This window comes from Balearica regulorum, chromosome 1 (assembly GCF_011004875.1).
Source record: "Balearica regulorum gibbericeps isolate bBalReg1 chromosome 1, bBalReg1.pri, whole genome shotgun sequence".
Taxonomy (NCBI): domain Eukaryota; kingdom Metazoa; phylum Chordata; class Aves; order Gruiformes; family Gruidae; genus Balearica; species Balearica regulorum.
In genome coordinates, this window is record NC_046184.1 from 91,302,167 (window position 1) to 91,322,159 (window position 19,993).

The 19,993-nt window shown below is 38.1% G+C and overlaps 1 protein-coding gene across 19 annotated transcripts in view; it reads left to right on the top strand.

The window, feature by feature from the left end:
• ZBTB20 (zinc finger and BTB domain containing 20) overlaps window positions 1-19,993 on the top strand; it is a 516,306-nt gene that overhangs the window by 78,992 nt on the left and 417,321 nt on the right. For 14 of the 19 annotated variants that reach the window (XM_075765562.1, XM_075765621.1, XM_075765517.1 and 11 more), the window contains one exon: window positions 11,395-11,454. The exons of 1 other annotated variant lie outside the window; for it this stretch is intronic. The gene's annotated coding sequence lies outside the window, so the exon portion shown is untranslated. The remainder of the gene's footprint in view (window positions 1-11,394; window positions 11,455-19,993) is intronic. 4 more of the 19 variants (XM_075765533.1, XM_075765553.1, XM_075765537.1 and 1 more) reach the window with 1 other exon arrangement.

The following is a 19,993-nucleotide window of genomic DNA, read 5'->3' on the forward strand; positions in this document are numbered from 1 at the left end:
GTAGTTTTTCATGGGACTCCATTGGTATCCTGTGATTTCTTTAGAGAACTCCTTCCCAGGTTTTATTGGGCAAACCCACTTAACTTTCTTAACATTAGTTAACTTTCTATGCATAGAATGGAAACCGTTAGTCAAAGTCATTCTTTTGTGGGACAGACAAGACAACGCATATTTCATTCCCCTTGTCTGTTTTAATGTTGACATCACTTTAATTTTGTGTTAAGCAGTTTTCATTTTGGAAGAACTATTTGAAATACCACTTCATAGTTACTTCAGAGCTTCAAGATCCTATCATGTAGGATAGTGCCAGATTTTTCTGATGTGTGCAAATCTGTATAGAGAGGTCAAGCATTTTTGGCCCCCCAGATCTGATCTCTGGGTTGACAAACTCTGTGTGTGTGTGTGTGTGTGTGTGTATATATATATATATAAACACTTCTGGTTTTTAAAAGTTATTTCAGCCACAGGCAGATTCATTTTCACTGGGATTCAGAGGTATTTCCTTTTTTGAATAGTAGGACTTGCGATCAAAGTCTGATAGCAGGCTTTTATCACCTTTCTTGGAAAAAAAATCTCATTTTGATGTGAGTTTTATGTATAACCATTATTTATATTATGACAGCACCTTGAGTATTCCTGCTGGGTTTCCACTCTGAGCTAAAAGGAGCACAAATCTCAGCTAGACCTAGCAACTTAGGGCCATTCAGTTGGCCTGCCAGTAGCCCAGGAAGTGATGGTCAACTGTTAGACTACCCGGACACTAAGAAGCAATGAGTTGTGTTTATCCCATGTGCCAGTACACTAATAGGTCTAGCAGTGTGCACCTAACTTTCCGCCTGTGTGTGCTGACTAGTCAGCACATGCAGACCTTGGCCAATTGCCTCTTTGCCTCTTAGAAAAGATACTAAGGGAACACTGAAGAGAGATCTACTTTGTGATAGGATAGGGATATATAGCTTACTCATCTAAACTTGAGGCATTTAGGCTAGGTGGAAGGAATAGGCAGAAGAAAGGGAGAGCCTTCTCTAGTGATTGTCTTAGCCTGGCATCTGAAAAGAGAAGGAATCACCCTCTCCAGATGCTCACCTCATTCCAGTGCTGAAAGGAGCAGCCGAGGCAACAGTGTCTTTTAGATGGCCAAAGTTAGGTGAGATGACATTACCCTTAATGCCTCTATGTTTTTGTTTTACTACTTGCAAAGTGAGGATAATCTAGTTCTATTTGGTTTTGCTTGACAGTGTTTTGAAATTCTTGATGCTAGTTACGCAAATGCAAAGTAGCATGATGTTTGGAATTGCTAAGTTAATGGGGCAGATGTAATACTGGGGCTTTTGGAGTGGGCTTTATATTAATTAATACAGAGGAAGGAAGGCTTTGTTGTTAAAGCAGTGGAGTGTAACCTGAGATAACAGTTCAGCGCTGTACTCTATCGCAGATTTCTTGAGTAACTCCAATCTGTGTGTCCCAACTCATCTGAAAAAGTAGTTCCTGCTCTTTCACTCTTTGGCTGGCATGTCTGAAAAGCTTTTTCTAGTGACGGCCGTCTCCCAGTCTGTGTCACAGCAGTACCTAATATATTGATCTCTCTGCAATCTCTAAATTCTACTGCAATATAAATAATTTATTACCTGAAAATATAGTTTTGTATTATACAATATATTTCAGAAACTTTGTTTAGTCTCATTTAACAAAAGAAAGCAAAAACCTGGATACTTCATTGACCTGTATTAAATGGAAGAAAAGTGGAGGTAACTTTGGGCAAGTTTGAAAAAAAATATAGAAAAAGTTATGTACGTGAAATTAGAGTAATATCAAGTGGATCACATTTTTTTTGAGGGGTATCACCTCAAGAAATGGATTTTACTATGCAAAGTATTTTCACTAAAGCGTTCCTAATTTAAAAACTCTACTGTATAATAAGCAGTGAGTTAAATTCATCCTTGAATCTAATTGATTTTGGTAAGACTACAGCAAAGGTTAGTTTGATCCACATCCCTTCACTTTTGCTGGTGAATTTTCAGCTGAAAATGTAGAGTCCCTTTTGGATTGTTTCCTTCAGATCTTAATCTGTACAAACTTTGTATTTTTTCAATAAAATATGAGGCATTCTTGAAATGGAGATATCTGCTAGCTTGCAGTATAGCTCCCAACATGGTTTTAATCCAAATACTATATATCGATGTCTCTCAGCTAAGGTTTTTACTATATCAACTGTCCTCATGTCCCTAAAGCAGAATGAATGTTAGAACTAAAAATGTCCTACTGATCTGAATATCTCAGTCTTCATATTGATTAATATAATAGTTATTTTTGTAATAATATTAATTTTTAATTAGACCCATTCTTGTTACTTGGTTTCTATGTACTGATTTTTACATTTTAATCATTATAAAAAATAAATACAGTATCTGTAATGAATGATAGAAATTATAGAAAAAAATAAGGAGAAAAGTGATGTCAGGATCGGAGCTGTATTGTGGGTGTCATATTTAGTACTGTTTCAAGTGTGTACTTTTCTTCTTGTTCCCCTTATATTTAGACTAGAGGAACCTATTGTAGCATGAAGGAACTGTTTTGTGTCCAGAAGTCATTGCAAAGTGGCAAATACTGAATTTTTAATATTCCCCACTGAATATAACTGGGGAAAGATACATTTTCTAAGAGGTTTTGTAGATTGTTTTGGTTTATGGGTTTTTTCCTAGAGGAAATGTGAACTGAATTTCTCTATTGTGAGGCATTTTAGGGTATGCCATGTAAGCGTTGTACATGTATTGAAATAATCTTGAAAAATTCAGTAAAGTACAAGAATAAAAAGAATGTGAAATAGGCTCAATTTTGTTTTATTTTTGTTTTTAAAAATAAAAGTATTTTTGAATGTCACTTGACAAACATCAACTGAAGATACTGAGAAAAGCTTTGGAACTGATATTTTGTCAAGGATTATAACAAACAGTAAGGGTCCTTTGTAATGATACTGAAAATACTTCACCAGCAGAAAAAAACCCGCTTTTGCCGTGATCATATATTTTTTTTGCAGAAAAGAAGTTTGGTATTTACTAAAATCTTGTCACCTGCCTTAGCTACCTCATTATGAAAGGATTTATAGATATATTGACAAATTACACAGCAGAAGGAATATAAAAAGCTAAAACATATTGATTACAAAGAAGATTTCTTGCCTTTTGATGGAGTTTTCGTTCTTAACTGGAGTATTGTGAGCTTCAGAGGCAACTGGAGACAATTTGTGCCGGGAGGTTATCATCCTTCCTTCACGCTGATATATTCACCTGTCGGATGATCCCAGAAGAACGTGTTTCTGATAAATGTGAATGATTCACTTGCTAGAGATCAAGAGCTAGAGTTAGGGTTAAGGTATAATAAGCCTTTTTTTGCCCCCCAGGAAATGTTACTGTACCTATTTGTTTCAAGGGTATGTGGTAAAAAGAGCCACCTGTATCTAAAGTGGCTGAAATAATTTGGAAGTTAAGAAGGATCTGGCTGAAGCAAATAAGCTAAATTCCTTCTTCTTCCCCTTCTAAGGTAGTAAGACTTGCTCTAGGACTGCTTATGGGTCTTTTCATGTAGTCCTAATTCAGGTGAGACTGAAGGATTCTGCCTTATCTGGCACTTACAAATGCCTTCTGGAGTAGCTTTGATTCAGTCTATAAAGAGGAGGAGCATGAAAACCAGTATACTTTTCCTCATAACTAAGGGCTAAAGTTAAAATCTCCTTTCCAGTGGTAATTTCTGAACATCAGCACAAGCAAAATGGCTATAGCTGTGGCTATATAATTGGAATCCCTGCTCAGAGCTGCTCTCCAGCTCTTCCAGGAAAACTTGGATCTGATTTGGCTGAGCGATCCTCCTTTGGTACCACCTGCTGCTCATATGCACTGGGCATCCTTCCCTGGTGGCTTCCAGCTAGCATTGTGTAAGTACACACTGGAAAGGCTGCATAATTCATGAGGACGTAGCTAACTTCCCTGCCTTGTGAAAAATGTCCTGAAAGCACTCCTAAACTCAAAGAAAGGTCCTACTTTGTCTTTTGGGTCTGGTAAAATACAAAAGGGTTTGGGGGGATTTGCTGTATGCTTTGTTGCAGTTGTCTGCGCTGTGAGACTTCAGCAATTAAGTTGCCTTTTACTTCAGCTGGACCTCAGGTGAGGCTTCCAGAGGAGGATTTGGAGTCAAAAGTTAAAGAAGGGACGGGCATTGCGCATATATCCCTAATTCTGTGTCTTTGGTCTTCCAAGGTGTTTATAAGCTAGCCTTTAACTCCATCATCAGATACATTTTAGTGTTTTCTCTACATATCTTCTGTTTATCCTTATTTTCTGCAGCGTTAGGCATACTTAGAAATACATATATTACTTATACACTGTTCTCTATGTGTCAAACAGAATTTGTAAGTCATTTATGTGAGCAGTACACAGTAAACCATTTTCACACAGTGTACTAAATATTAAATATACAGCATAACGTGCTAATAAAATGTTGCTAACATAAGTAGGCCACCTAAATTAGAGGCTAAGCCAGCTCTGTGATTAACTGTCTCACCTCCTGAATTGCACCTTTGGAAGGCTTCAGTAGGCAAAAAAAGTATTGTACATAAATATTGACAAAATTGCTAAGATGTAAAACCAGGAAAAAACCTCAAATTATGTTGGACCATTATAGCAGTTAAGAGTAGATTAATAAATATGTTATTAGATGTCCCATTTGTACATGCTTGTAGCAATGATGAGGGAATAAGTAGTATGTGAATACCTTGTTAAATATTATCATAACTATCTTGTGAAGACTTCTGCTTGCATGCGAAACTTTAGAACAGTTTTTTAGTGGCATGTCTCATATGTGCAGCTTCAGCATATATGCATATGTCTTTATTAATCCAGGGCTTCAAAACCAATATCATAGAATCATTTCCAAAGAAAAGCTAGTTAAAAATTGTCTGAGTTTCACAACCATGTTTCTTTGGTGATGATGATGTAACTTTTTTTTCTGGATGGTAATGAATGCATGATGGCCTGAGGTTACTGAGGAGGAGATGGCATTGCTTTACACTACTGAATGATGGAGTCTTCAAAGGGTATGTGCTAACTTCAGCAGGTATAGAAATGTCGCTGTTGTGTCCAGCAAGGAACTTGGAACTTCCCTCGTCTTATCGCCGGGCAAGGCTGTGTCAGATCAGCACTGGGTTAGGAAGAACTGTGTGTCAGAAGGAGGGAGAACATAAAGGTGGGCTCAGCTGGAGGTCAGACCTAGAACAGCATCTCCTCGATCATTAGGGACCGGTGGCGTTGACGTTTTGTTAATATTTGTGGCAGAGACAAGGTCTACTTCAGCATGGTAGTTTTATTCAATAAAGAAAATGGGATTGTACCTGGGAGTATTTTATACTTCATTGTAGAATTTCTGTCTGGAGCCTTCATCAGGTTCTCCCTCTGAATCTAGTGTCTTCCTAGCAGATGTACAGAAACAGGAGAGGGTACATATATCCCACAGGAATCTTGTTTTCGCTCCGTTGCAAGTCAGAAACAGCCGGCTCATTCAGTAGCGGACATGTGAATACATGATCTTTATACTAAAACTTTTATTTCTGTATTTAAAATTCCACCAGGGTTCAGTGAGAAGGAGGTATTTTGGGGTTAATAAGAAATGTGTATTCTTCAAAAGAACCCCACCTCCAAAAGAAAAAAGTCCACAGCCTTATAATATATCTGTTTTGTGTCCTAAAATAAAGCATGTATTTCATGCTCTAAAAGTCTGAGGTTTGTAGCTGAAAAAGATTAAGTAAATAATTCAGAATTTGTTGTGTTTACCTGTTAATAATTAAGCAGGTTAGTCTCTGTACTTTTTATAGACATTGAGCTTTATTTATTTATTTATATTTACTTGTCTCATGTTCTGATTTTTAAATTTGAAGAAGTTTCTGCCAAGGAAGAGATTCATGAGAGAAAAGGCATCAAGGAGTTAAGCATTGCACAAGAAGCAAAATCTGTAGGGACGCACAGTCTCTGGAGAGAATGGAGAATTGTCATCTCATGCTTCCCTTCTCCCCCAGACCAGTCTCTAGTGCTTTGCCGGAATTAAATTTTAAAGGTGATAATGTTTTTATTCGGACAAAAGCAGCACCTTTGATTCCTACTTTGTGATGCCAGTGACCAGGGATAGAGGAGTCTGTCTTTGTTAGGAGGTGACATTTGATTCATCTCAATCAAAGGGAAGTTTCAGCCTTGTTCTGTTTCAGAAATAGAACAGAAATTTGAAGGAAAAAAAATCAGGTAACAGACACATAGTATATCTGTTTTCTTGTGTGAATGAGTTACAGTCTGGTGAATGGTTGTAAGGTGATGGCTGTAAAGTCTGAAATCTTCTTTGTCATTTGAGGAGGTATTGAGAGACCACAGCAGCATGAGCTGCTCTCCCAGACACACTTATATCTGTCCATTGCGAGATGGCATCTTGCGGCAGGTGATGGTTTAGTCCAAGTGGATCAGTCAGGGCATCTTTGCTTTCAGTGGTAATGAACAGGCCAATAGTTTCCCAGGTTCCCCTTGAATATCAGTATCTGTCACTTGAGAAAAGAATGTGATGAGCAGCAAAATAATTCTGTGCTTTCCATCCAGTAATTTTCAATTGCTGTTTGCATAGTCTAGACCTGAGCATAGATTGAAACAGAGAATGAGAAGAGATTTCGGTTCAGGTTTGTTTTTTCCCCTCCCTTGCCAGGCAGCGATCCACCCCACTGCTAAGCACATTCCCTCCCTGCCTTAAGCAAAGTCATTGCCTAATTTTTTTGAACATTTGAACTGTTCCTTCGGTCTTGGCAGAGTAAGATATCATTTGATATTTTCACTCACCTTTTCCAAAGGGGAGAGAAAGCACAGGGTAGTGAGAAAAGTCAGTTGAAATGATTGGCATTAAAAGACAAAAGCTGCTGAAATGTGAGAGTGATCTTTGGACTGTATATTAAAAATCAAAGATTTAAAAAGACTGTTTATGTGAGAATTAATAGCCTGATTTTGTTGACAGTTGAAGTCTTCATCTGTTACCATGGCATGTTTTAATTCACTGTCTGCATTGGTATTTCCTTCTGAAGAAATACACAGGCTAGTTGCTAGTACCTCTAATATTAAAAATGCCATTTGCTTCTTATGTTCCAGGTGATGATTTCTGTTTAAGTAAAGTTATGGTGCATAAAGTTAAGAGGAAGTTAACCTGGTAGATAGTGTTCTCTATCGTGTGACTGTTGCCTTCAGAGGTCATTTCGTCCTGGGCCTAGACAGTTATTCCAAGTCTTCCATGGAGATAAATATGGGCAGATAGTCCTTCTGAAATAGAATTTAGAAATGCACAGGGAACTTAAATTGTTTTCTGAAAGACTTTTTCATGTGTTAAGAATGGTACTGTAACACTGTTGTTTCTTTAAAATTTTTCTGTACATGTACAAAGCTTCCTTTCCTGCAAAAAACCCAATTCATATCCAGTGCATTATCTTATACTTGCAGGCCAGGTCAGTGGTTTGCTTTGGGCAGTTGTCTTCACAAATTCTCCATAATCTGTCTTTATCATGGAATTTGATGCTAGTCATTTGATTTATTCTTCTTTTTTTTTTTTTTTTTTTTTTTTTTCCCCACCAGACAGACAAGCTTGTCTTTTGAAACAAGATAAAGAGATCCCGACTCTAGTTCTCAGTGGACAGAAGTCCATATCACCAAAACCATTACTGCAGTCAATAGTAATTGGTCTGTTGTTAAGTCCAATGAGGGAGGTTGAACCAGCCACAAAACCTGACAACATGGTCCCTCAGTTCAAGGCTGAGGGGTAGTGGTGAGCCTGTGTGAGGCAACCTGCTCTGTTGCTAGAAGTACTATCCTGGAAATGAGAGGATTTCAGTTTTTAAGCCTGCCAGATTAGACTTTTCCATAAGCATTAAGTTCACATGCAAGTCTTTTTATTTTAAGATAAGAGCATTGCTGTGATGCATTGTCCATTTTGCTAAGGACATACTTTACCCCATGTTTGTGCCAGGTTGACCGAATCTCAAAAGAGACCAAGAGATTTACTGGTAGCCTCACAGCAAATCATTGTCTGAAACCCTTTTGGCTCCTATATTCTTAGCGTTAATCAACAGTGATTCCTTTCATCCACTTGCTACCAGAGTTTAGTTTGCATGTGTGATGACTGTGTTTGGAAGGAATTGAACTGGAGTGATGCTGATATAATTTATCTTATTCTTTGCATTTTATTCTTTGAATATAGAGTCTTAAAAAGAGAAGATACAGTTATCATTCTATAATATTTTCTTCCCCCTCTGCAAAAGCTCTGTAACCTTGAGAGAAAATGTAAATAAAATTGACACATTCTTTACGTTTTCTTAAATGGAATGTATTTATCTCGGATTCACTTAATCTGATGATAGTTCACTGAATAGGATTTTTCTCATTAGTAGCAAATGTCAAAAGGCCATGCAGCTTATAAGGCATTAACATAAGGAAATGAACAAGTATGTATAGTTCTTTCTTGTTTGCATTTGAACAGCAGTACAGTATGCTGTTGTTACTGTACAAGCAACTGGCATAGCAGAAGAGGCATTTTTAACTTAGAACTGTTTAAGTTTTCCCTTTCTGTATTTCTTGTTTTTGTGGTAGATCTTGTTCTGGATAGATATTTTAAAAAGCAGAATTAATATGTGTACCTAATTTACTTCATCCTTGAAAGAAAATTTTTCTAGGAAATTACCGTGATCTACCTCAAGTCTCTCTGAGCATTGTGATATATTTTGTGACTTTGAGGTCAGTAAGCCTGTTGTCAGCCTATGCAGTAAAGTAATTGCTTTTGCTTAGTGCATGGGATTTAACTTTCAAGTGGACCAAAAGCATTTTCCTGAGCTACATGTATAGTTTTTCACTTCATAGATGTCATATGGATGCATCAGACTTTCAGGGTATTACTTGACACTATATAATAGGAATTACCAATAAGCTCTTGATCCAAGTGAAACAACTAAATGTAAACATGGAGGTTGGAGTTGAAAACAAAATGTATTTTGGATATGGCACCGTGTAGTAGCTGTCTTGGTCCAACAAACGATCATCTGAAGTAAAAGACTTGGTTAATTTAAATCACATAGAAAAATATTTTTAAAAAACTACGTGGCAGAAATGTTGCCACTAATTAAACTCAGCCATTCACACGTTTGGAAAGGATCGATTAACAATTGTGAAAATAAAGAAAAGTAACCATAACAGTTCACAGACTTTTGTGTAGCACTTTCTGGCAAGAATCACAACAGACGTAAGGATAGCTGTGTACATCATGAATAGTTGTACAAAATTTTTCAAATGCCAGTAGAGCAGAGAAGGGAAACTGAGACTTTTGACTTGGATTTAATCCTTTGCAGAGCTTGAGGAGGTAATGTCGAAGTACCACCATGGGTCTGACTGATCCGTGGGTTTAAAATAGAAAATATTTTCTTTCGCCTTGTGATCACTTTTTTCCCCCATGGTTTTTCATGCTTTTCGTCTCTTCCACGTTCCCCACCACCACCCTCACTCAGCAGAGCCATCTCTGGCTGCAGCACATAGTGGTGTGCTGGCAAGTACGGAGTGGTTCAGTTGTTAGATCAGTTAGACATTAGGCAAACAGCACAGTTTCATACCTAATAGTATCACTTAAATCATATCCTCGTGCAATACGTCTAACAGCATTTAAAGGTCAAAATCCTATCCTTATTACTCAATATTTTAGGCCTTCTGTTTTGCTTTATTCATTGTCTGTGCAGAACTGGCAGACTATTGCAGACCATGGTTGTGTAACGCTGGGAAGTGCTAACAGCTGCCATCCGGCGTGTCTATTCAGGCAGCTGCAGACCTCATGAAAGTGGAAGCCGCCATCGAACAGACGACGCTGTGTATGGTCAGGACTGACCCACGTAGGCTGAGGGGATTGCCATAGGGAAATTTCCACAAATGCTGAACCTGAGGCATCGTTGGATTGTGATGATCAGAGGTAGAAAGCACCTGGGAAACAAGAGGAAGGCTGCAGATGTGAAAAGAAATTGCGAGCATGTCTCTGAGAAGGCAACAGAAACATCCCTGTAGTAGCCAGGAACTGGTGGGAAGTCAGGCTTGGAAACGCTGAGCCAGAAAGCCCACATCTTTATTTGAGAAAGCAACACTTTGTGTCCTTTTTTAATAAGTCAGCAAGGGTGTTCCACTGAGCAGTTATTTTGTCTTAACAGATTACTTTTAAGAGGTAACAGATCACAGGTCCGTTAATAGATGAAAAGTTCATCTGAGCTTTGAGGAGGCAGGACTGTAGCAAATAAGTGCGATTGAATCGGTTCTGCAGCATGATAAAGGGGTCAAAATCTCAGTGATTAAAATGTCTTTGTAGCTAGCTTTGAAAACTCCTCACCAGCGAAAGACTAAAGAATACCAGTAGGCTTAGTTAGCCCAGTCCTGCCGTATTTGAGCTGGTATTAGCTTTGGACACAGGTTCTTAGGTGGAAGGGCGGTCAGTTCTTGAGGGAAATGAAGGGATCTTACTGCTCCTGCGAGGAAGCAAGAAGCCTGGCTGGAGTGGATTTGGGCATAATCTAAGCGAATCTCTTGTAACAGGAATTGGAAATTATGCCAATCAGGTCCCTAAACCATATTGTGAATTGGTGGAAGGAGACTGCCCAAGTCTTATTTTCACACTTCAAAATACTTACATTTTCCTCAGCCATTTGGCAGCCAGTTCTGAATATTTTGGTAATTAGTGGTATATGGTACTAAGTCTGCTTTCAGTTCTTCTTTCAACATGCAGCCTATAGAGAGGTTTTCTGAACATTTTAGTCATTAAAGCCATTTATAGTTGAAAGGTGTGAAGACTATACACAATTTTTCATTCAAAAAAAATAAAAGAAAGAACCTCTTCAAACTCTTGACCTGTTAGAGTACTTACCTGCAACTTTTTCCACAAATGCATTTGAATGGCAAACATAAGTGACAAAACTTTGCTTGTGACACCCATTTATTTTTATCTTTAACAGGAATGAAGCCATGCTTAATGGAAAAACTGAGATTTTTTTTTTTTTTCCAAGCATGGAGTCTTAGAAATCGCTCCCTATTAATCTGGTGTTCAGTTGTGTAACTTTTCTCTCTGAAGGATGTGTATAACGTGACATTTTGGATACTAGTACTTTTAGCTTATTTGTTCGGCACCTGTGTACTAAATGTGAATGTGTAGGACTTTGTTTTGTCTCCCTTCAGATAGCTATATGTTTATATATATACAGCATTCCACCCACTTCCCCCACTGAACACCTAGCTATTTGACTGTTATGAAAACTCAAGGTGGTGTGTGCACAAATCCCTAAACATAAGCATTTCTTTTTTTTTACAGGAGCATAAGAAAGAAGTGTTGAGAGCTGCTCTTAGCCCTTTTGGAGTCCGAAGACAAAAGGTAAAACCAAATGCTAGTTTTTGGGTTTCTGAAGGTGTCGATATCTTAATTGTTTGGAAATGCTATTTCCCTATCACATTTGAATGGAGATTTCCCACAGGAGAAAAGCAAGGTTATGGTAAGAAAGCTCAAAACATTATTAGACCTCTTTAAGAGCACCAGCATATCTGGGCATAAATTATACAGGTAAGTTACAACTGGTAAACTGCAATTATCTATTTTACTTAATATGAAAACATTGGCGTTAAGAGTCAGTGGGACTTTCAGTGGGGTTTAATATTGCTAAGGATTTAATGATTTTTGTCTCACTATAACTTGATAGTTTTTATGATATATAAAGTTTTTTTCAAATTACAGTAAGACAAATCCTGTAGCTCTTTTCTGAGGCAAGAGTCCCTCAATGGGAGTTTTGCCTGAGTGAGAACTGAATGAGGTCTAAATAATTAGCAATTAAAATATTCAGTTATTGTGCTACTGTATATAACAAAGCACTGGAGGTATTAAAAATTGCTAATCTCCTCCTTATTAAAATGTTAACTGCTAAACATAATACAGTTTTGCATTTTCTATCATTCATTTTTGCAGTTCATTAGTAGAGGTGAAATGTTTGTGACAAATAGTCATTTGAACTTTAAGGGATTGACTCTCTTTTCCTGGCATTTTATTTAATATTTCTGACTGAGTTAATTTACAAGTGAAAGTGTTTGTGGAAGCCATGGATTTTAGTCAAAAACTGGATAATGTACAGAGAGTAAATTTTGATACAGCATTCATGAGTATTTGCAGATGAAACCAGATGGTAAGCTACTCATCAGAAGACAGAGCTAGGCAATTTAGGTATCCAGTTTGTATATGTTTTGGTCAGCAGCTTCTCGTAACGAACTCCAGTAGTAGGTTAAGGATTGTCCATAGAGTTTACTGGGGAAATAATTTTCAGCAAGATGCTAGCATGTGAACAGTTCAGCAACAGGTGAAGAAGCAAAGCTGGTGAAATTGTTTAGTTGCGTACTCAGCTGTTAATTAGCACGTGAGCTGTTCATTACTATGCTTGTCAATACAAGGGCCAGGCTGTGCTCTCATCCTACTTCACTGCACAAAAGAATAAGAAGGAGTAAGATGCATCTCCTGTCTCCTTTGTCACATAGCAGCAGGATGTGTGGAGAGGGAGAACGGTATTTGATGAGTGAGAAAGGAGTGGTAAGTGAAGGTGATAACTGGTAAGAGGAAGAAGGTGAATTGCCGGAAGGGTTTGGTGACAGGTGAGTTTCCCAAGGGAAGGCGACTCCCTCAATAATGTTTCTCCCGTAGACACTCCCTAGAGTAGATTTTATTACTTATTATGCCTAAAGTTTTTTTTTCCTAATCTTTCTGCAGAGCCATTCTAGGCCTAGGCATTTAATTGTGCCATATAACGTTGTTGGCAATTCAGGCCATGACTCCACAAGGATTTACACATGTATTTCACCTACAGCATTATGAGTAATCCTGTTGAAGTAGATGAGATTAATTGCAGGACATAAAGTTAAGCATGTATATTAGTCTTTGTAGTAAAAGAGGTGTAGTTTCATTTATTTATTTTCAGGTTGGGAAAATATTTTTAAACATACAGTAATACATGGGATTTTCCACCAATTTTGTGGCAATTAAAGAGGAGGAAGATAGATAGTAACAAAATGAGCTTTTCTGCTGGTTCCCAAAATCCACACTTTTGTCAAGTTCTCAGCTGTAAAGTGCAAAAGAGAATAGGCTGCTATCATTTTCCTTTTTACATGCACAGTTAAACCTCCAGCTAGAATGAGATGATCATATAATTTATTATAGAGGAGTGAACAGGACAGAAATCAAACAGGAAGGCATGTGTGCTTGTGTGGACTCTTGTTTATAATTTCATCAGATTGGTGCACACCTCAGACATTTTATTTAGTGATAAGATATGCAAATTGCTCTGGAGCCAGCAGCAATACTTTCACCTGAATGTCAAAACTGACAGAGATTTTTAAATCAAACCTCAACAACAACTTGCATTTTAAAGCAACTGTTCCTATGATATAACCACCAACTACGGATGAGTAAGTGCAGAATTGTCTTCCTACTTTCCTTCATAGTATTTTCCTTCCTTTCTCATTTACCTCCTTGGAAGAACAGGGTTGCAGGCTTACCTGTAAGTACTGGGTGTAACTATGGGCAACAGTGCAGAGGAGCTATAAATTTATAGGAAGTACGCACAACACACAGGAATGCAAATTGAAAGTGGGGAGACTTATGAAATGAGATTTACCATTCTGCATTTCCAGATGCCTACATCAGACCTTCCATGTCTGTGAAGGAATGGGTAGTGTAAACTCTTCATTTCAACTGGTTTCTCTCTCTTTGGTTTTAGTTTTATTGCATTCGTGTCCTTAAATCAGAGTGTGGTAGTAGAAGCCTGTAGATACAGCAGGAGGTTTGGATGGTAGTTTTTTCTTGAGATTGAGAGCTGAAATTCCTCAAGGCTGTGGATTTGTAGCTGCTGGGGTTTTGTTTTTTAGTGTACATACAGTCCTGGGAGAAAGGGTGTCACTGAAAATACAGGTTGGGATTTAAATGTTATATGTGTTTATTTTTTTGCAATCTTGTTCAAGTCATTCCCTGCTGCCTATGAAGTGATAATCCTGTGTATTTTCCCCAGATTTGGTTCCTCCTCCTCTTTCTGTGAATGTGTGCACATCACCATGTCCAAACTCTTCCATCCAAAGTTTTCCTAGGGCTTTTTGGGCTTGTTTTTTCCTGTTGTTGTTTTTAGTGTGTGTACCTATTAACCAGAAAGATATCTGGGCTGAAAACACTTAACAAAGGGTAACAACTTAACTAGTCATGTATCTGTGCATGAGTATACGTGTGTGTGTGTGTGTGTGTGTGTGTGTGAGAGAGAGAGAGAGGGAGAGAGAGAGAGTTGTGATTAGAGAGATAATGAAAGATTGCTATTTGGTTTTGATTACATGCCTAGTTGTGTATGTTGTTCTGGCGCTCTGCATTCTCTTGTATCACTTGGTCATTGTGTCCTAATAAATCCTCATGGATGACAGATTAAAATTTCTGGTCAGTTGCTTTAGTTGGTATGAGCCTCTTCCAGGTTGGATTTTGCTTTCCACATTTAAATAAGAGCAACATTTGTGTTTTGCTACAAAATAAGAAAAAAACATTTATATATGTTCATGATTAGAAAGATATGACCTGTCCATACAATGCAAGTCCCATAATACATGCTCACGGACCTGGGTTCCATAGCTTTCAGGGTTCCCAGAAGTACTCTCTGTGGAAAAGGACTTCCAAACTACTCAAGGCTTACTACTTGTGCAGATTTAGGCCACTGCAGAACATTTTGTTTATAACAACTAATTCTAGGATCTATTTTGCTGTTGTGGATACTTAACTCTTACCCACTCAAATGGAGGCACTTCAAAATAATTAAAATAAATGAATAATCCACACAGAGCAACGCCTTTCAGAGGGAAGGTGAGTTTATTGAAAGAAAGAATTTGGTTTTTTTGCTAAATAGTTTCTTTCAAGGTCTTCTTAAATAAGCAGCAAATGCTTTTGTTGGAAAATAAAAAGTAAAACTGAATCTTTGATTGTCATTTCAGGCATGGTTGATGAAGTTAAATCATTGAAAGCTAGAAAAAAATCAGATGGTATTTGTTTTTTCAAGGTGAAGTCCAGACCATAGCGTATTGCCTCTCTGCAAAATGCTGACCGCAGTAGCACCAAGAGAAATACAGTGGGTGTTGCAGTATGTTCACCTTTAACGCACTATTTTAAAAGAATTTGAAAGATTTGAAGGAATGTTGAAAGAATTTCTGCAGCTTGCTGAGAACTGCAGGGTAAAAGCACCCAAGAAGGGGGAACAGCCACAATAACTTTGATTTTTCCCTGATTGGCTATAGGGATACTCATGGTTTAGTCTTTCACCTAAATGGATGCTCTTCAACCACCTGCTCCAGTACTAACACCATGGCTGCAGCTATTAGCATAGAGCATAGAGACTTGCCAGTTGCCATTAGAGTTGTTTGCTTGCTGCTGTATAGGGAATAATTGCCTATAGGTGATACCAATAACATTATTAATCTTACTAAAACCTATGCATACGTATTTGATAAATGGTGATATTGGAATCTGTCATATTCTTTCAACTTCAAGCTTATCGGAAAATCACTGCTTCTGCATGTGTCTTCCTTACGTACAGACTCCAAGAGGGGAAATGCAGCTTCTTTCTTATGCTGATATTTGCTGGTTTTTCTGTGCTGAGTTTGATTCCAGGCATCTAGCAGCATTCCAGAGGGAGAGGCAACCAGCATCACAGCCTGCGCTGCTGCTGCTCTATTTGTCATGAATAATAGCCCACCGGGCTAGTTAATCATTACACTAACTTTTTCCTGTTCCTTCATAGCTGATTGCTGCCCAGGGGACATGGGTTACCACAGTCTGGCTGCCAACACAAAGTTCAGTATTGTGTGTGCCTGTTTATGTTTACCTGCATGCATATGTGTTGAGTTGTTCAGCAGGTATTCTGGTACAACTAATAATGCATGCCTGTTTTTCTATACAAAAGGTAAAAGTGGGAGAGGTAATATTTTACCCTCTCTCCTTTACCAGTTTTGAAAATGAATATGAAAGCATTTGCTTCTTTAATCAATGCACTGGCACAACAGGTTTCCTCATTCAGTGCTTTGAGTGGAGTTTCAGGATGCTAAACTTCTGTTTCTTAGAGCACATGTTTGAACGTGGCCAGTGATTTGATTTGCCGGGGCCATGATCTGACAGCTCCTCTGAAAAAGACAGTGTCTCTGTCCACTGGGAGTGAAAAGGTATGAGCAAGGAATAGATGTCAGTAAGTCTTTTGAGATTCAGAAGAAGGTATTTAACCACTGTGGTTCTGATTTTCTTCTTCATCTTAAGTGCAGATCATGTTGTAATATGTGGAGGATGTGGCACAGGTGGCACTTGGCATTTTTGCCACATGGAACAAAACTTGGTATTAAATTCTTTCTTCTGTGCCAGTGAGTCAGCTTACCTTCATTGGAAAGAATAAATAGCAACTTTGCTGTCCAGATGTCAATATTCAGGTGGCCAGACAGATTAAATTACTCATCTTTAATATCTCTGGTGTTTGTTTTGGGAAAGTTAATTTTCTTCAATGGATAGCTCAGGGCAGTGAATTTTTTTTGTTCCACCTCCTGGTCAGATTTCTTTTCTGTTGAGTTTTTTAGAGCCAATAGGCACTTGGCTTCCATGGTTTTCCATAGAAGTAGAACATGGGTTGACAAGGGACTAATTGTTAAAGGGAGGGTTAAATCCTCCATCTGGTGGTACATGATTTTAACTTCAAAACATTATTGCATCCCACAAAGTTCAATAGCTATATCTGTCACTGAGTCGTACTCAAATCTTTTCCCCCTTCTCTCTCTCCCTCTCTCCCTCTCCTTCCTTCTTTCCATCCCTTTATTTCTCTCCTTCTTCCTCTCTCCCTGTCCCCTCTTTCTATAAATGGACATCTGTTTTCGTATTAGAGCTGAAGCAGACATTTGTATGGCAACATTGTGGTGATGCTGCTGAACACCTTCCATGTAGCTTGTTCATTTTGTAAACCTTCCAGTCAAAACCAACCTTAAGTTATGCAATAGTGTGATTAGCAGAGTAGCGTTACTGCATAACGCAACGTTATCAGCAGTGTGGGTCATTAAAAGACCAACCCCCTCTTCCTCCTGTACCAGAGAAAAAAAAAGGAAAAAAAAGACAACAAAATGAGAGACAGCAAGAAGTCAGCAGCAGTGTGAGCTGGACCATTTATATGGCAGCAGCACATTTTAGTGCCAGGTAGATGAGGTAGACCATTCTGACTCTGAAAAACAGCTTGGAGGCCATTTTAGCCTTTCCCTTTGGTTGTTTTGAATCAAACCTGTATCATTCTTACTGATATTAATAGGACTTTGGGGATTTTGCAAGTCTTTTTGCCTTCACAAGACATATCTCAAGGATGGCAGAGAGAATTCACAAAAGTAGGAAGAGGCTCTTCTGAGAGGCAAGCAGCTGAAAACTTGTATTTTTTCTGGCAAGAAATCAATATTGAAGAAAACAATAAAGAAGCAAGTAACATAGCTACTCAGTCACTCATAGAGCATTTTAATTACATAAGGAATTTTTCTTTAATTTTTTAATAATCTGAATTATGGTCATTTGCAGAACTTTGATTAGAAACTTCTTTCTTCCCGTGATATCTTTACAATAATGTTTATAGGCACATTTAGATGTTCTTTATGAGATGAGATTACCCCAAGATCTCGGTATCCGTGTCTAAGAGTTTTCTCGTAAATTGTGTTCTAACAGTTTGATTGGTATGTGACTGAAACACAATGTTCCAGTCCCACCTGCTTGGCTGGGCTATAAATGTGAAATGAGCCATTTCAATATAAGCTTCAAGCCTTCTTGAGATTCTGGAGGCCACCAGACTGTATGTCTCTCAGGTAATTTCCTCTACCAAGACTGGAGACTCTCTCCTGTTTACTTCAGAGGTCATCAAGGGAGAGTGTCTTTCTCTTCGCTGAGATGCCGCAGAGATGCAATTCGTTTAGGATGACTGAACTTCCCTAGATCTTGGAAAAATCCTGATTTTTACTGAATTAAACTCTGGACACTTGAGAAATAGCTTTTCTTTGGTTATTTTGCAATTAGTTTTAAAAATCTTTATCCTCCCAAGGTTATTAGTTATAACTGGTGAATCTGAGCAGAGAGGTGTGTGGAGGCAACGCTGTAATGGGAAGAACCTAGTTTTTATTCAGAGTGACCCAAGGAAGCAAGCTCACCTTCCTCCCAGGCTCTTGAGAAAAGTGTGGAGGTTTTTTTCCAACCAGGTGTCTGGGGAAGAGAGCTGCAAAGATTTTCATAGTATAGCCCAAATCCATCTTTCTCTCCATGGAGATCTGCGTCCTGTGGCTTAGAGATCTGCCTGTGGATTTTTGAGGAGACAGTTACGCATGTATGTACACTGAACATCAGTGGCCTGCAGGTAATCCTGTTGTCTAACTCTAGGGCTGTGCTTTAGTAAAATAGGTTGATGTTCAGTTACCTAAGCTTTGTTCATGGCACTAACTGAAAGGCAGCAGCAGTTGAGAAATAACTTGAATGTGCCCTCTCCTGGTGTTGGCCAGTTGTATTAAGTGCTGTTTTCATTCCCCAGTTAGGTTTTCCATAATGTGTCCCTGAAATCATGAGTTGTTTAAATTTTCCAGATCCTCAGAGTCATTCTGTAGTATTTTAAGTCATTAAATTAAGCTAGCTGCTGGATTTTGTATTCAAGAAGTGACCCCTCCTACTTCTGCTCCCTTCTTGGATACAAAACCTCGCCAATTTTCTGAAGAATACATGTGCATGTAAATAATTTTCATCTCATAACAGAGTCCATGTTTATCTGAATATTGATGTCTTAAATGGCAAAGGAAAGAATATACTGCCACTTTGAAAGCAGTTTTCTTTCTTGTTGCGCAGCTATTAGTTTTACATAGTGGTTAAACTTGTATTTACATGTTTAGATCCATTTTTGGGAACATAGTGTTGAGAGGGAAAGACATCAGTTACAAAATCTCACTTCTCTTTTAGAAGCCTTTTCCCTAACATCCAGCAATATGGGTGTTAGGGTTAGTTCGGCACATGTAGGAATAATACATAGAAGCTTTAACAGAGAGACTTGAGTTTAGATTTTGAAACCTGTACAGTCAGAGCATGTCGATCTGGATATAGCTTCCAGAATTACAGAGTTTAGCCTTCAAATAAAACCTTACTTTAGTAACTGCTACTTTGACAATCAAATAATTGGGTGTTTTTAAAAAACAAAAAGCATGATTTAGCTGAAGGTTTTCCCCCTTTTTTGAACAATTTTCTAACCAGAGGTTTTTTCTTGAAGTCTTGCCAATGGCAAAAATAAGGAGGGAACATGTGGACTCATGCTGAGTGCTCACTAGGGCAAAAAAGAAAGTAAAAAAACTAAACCCCCTGAGCTATGTCTGAGCAAACGTCACATTTCTCTGATATGAACGAAATGCAATACTCGCTTCTTACTGCTTTGGAAAAATCAAATGAACTAACCTCTCCATTTACAGAACAATTTCTCTGTGTGTTCCACTTCCATTTCTTGGTGGAAATCAAACAGCTTTGTTTTTTGGCACTTCTCCTGCAAACTTAGTCCCTCGTGCACACACGCAGATCCTCCTAAATACATGCATCCTAGGGAATCAAAGATTTAGGAAGGTACATTTTTCATAGGTAGTTATAAATATGTATGAAAAATTTCCTGTCGCATGAATTTCCTAAGGGGATAATACATGAAATCACAAAGGAAAATGTTATGGCAAAAAGTAATGAAGTAGACTCAAATCTAGATCTTCCTTTTAGGAGAATGCAGACTGAAGGAACAACATTGCACAGAGGCTAAAGAGCAGTTGAAGTGGAACTAGTTTTGGATCTGAGGTTTTGCTTTTGACTTTTTACTAGTATAGAGTTAGAAGAC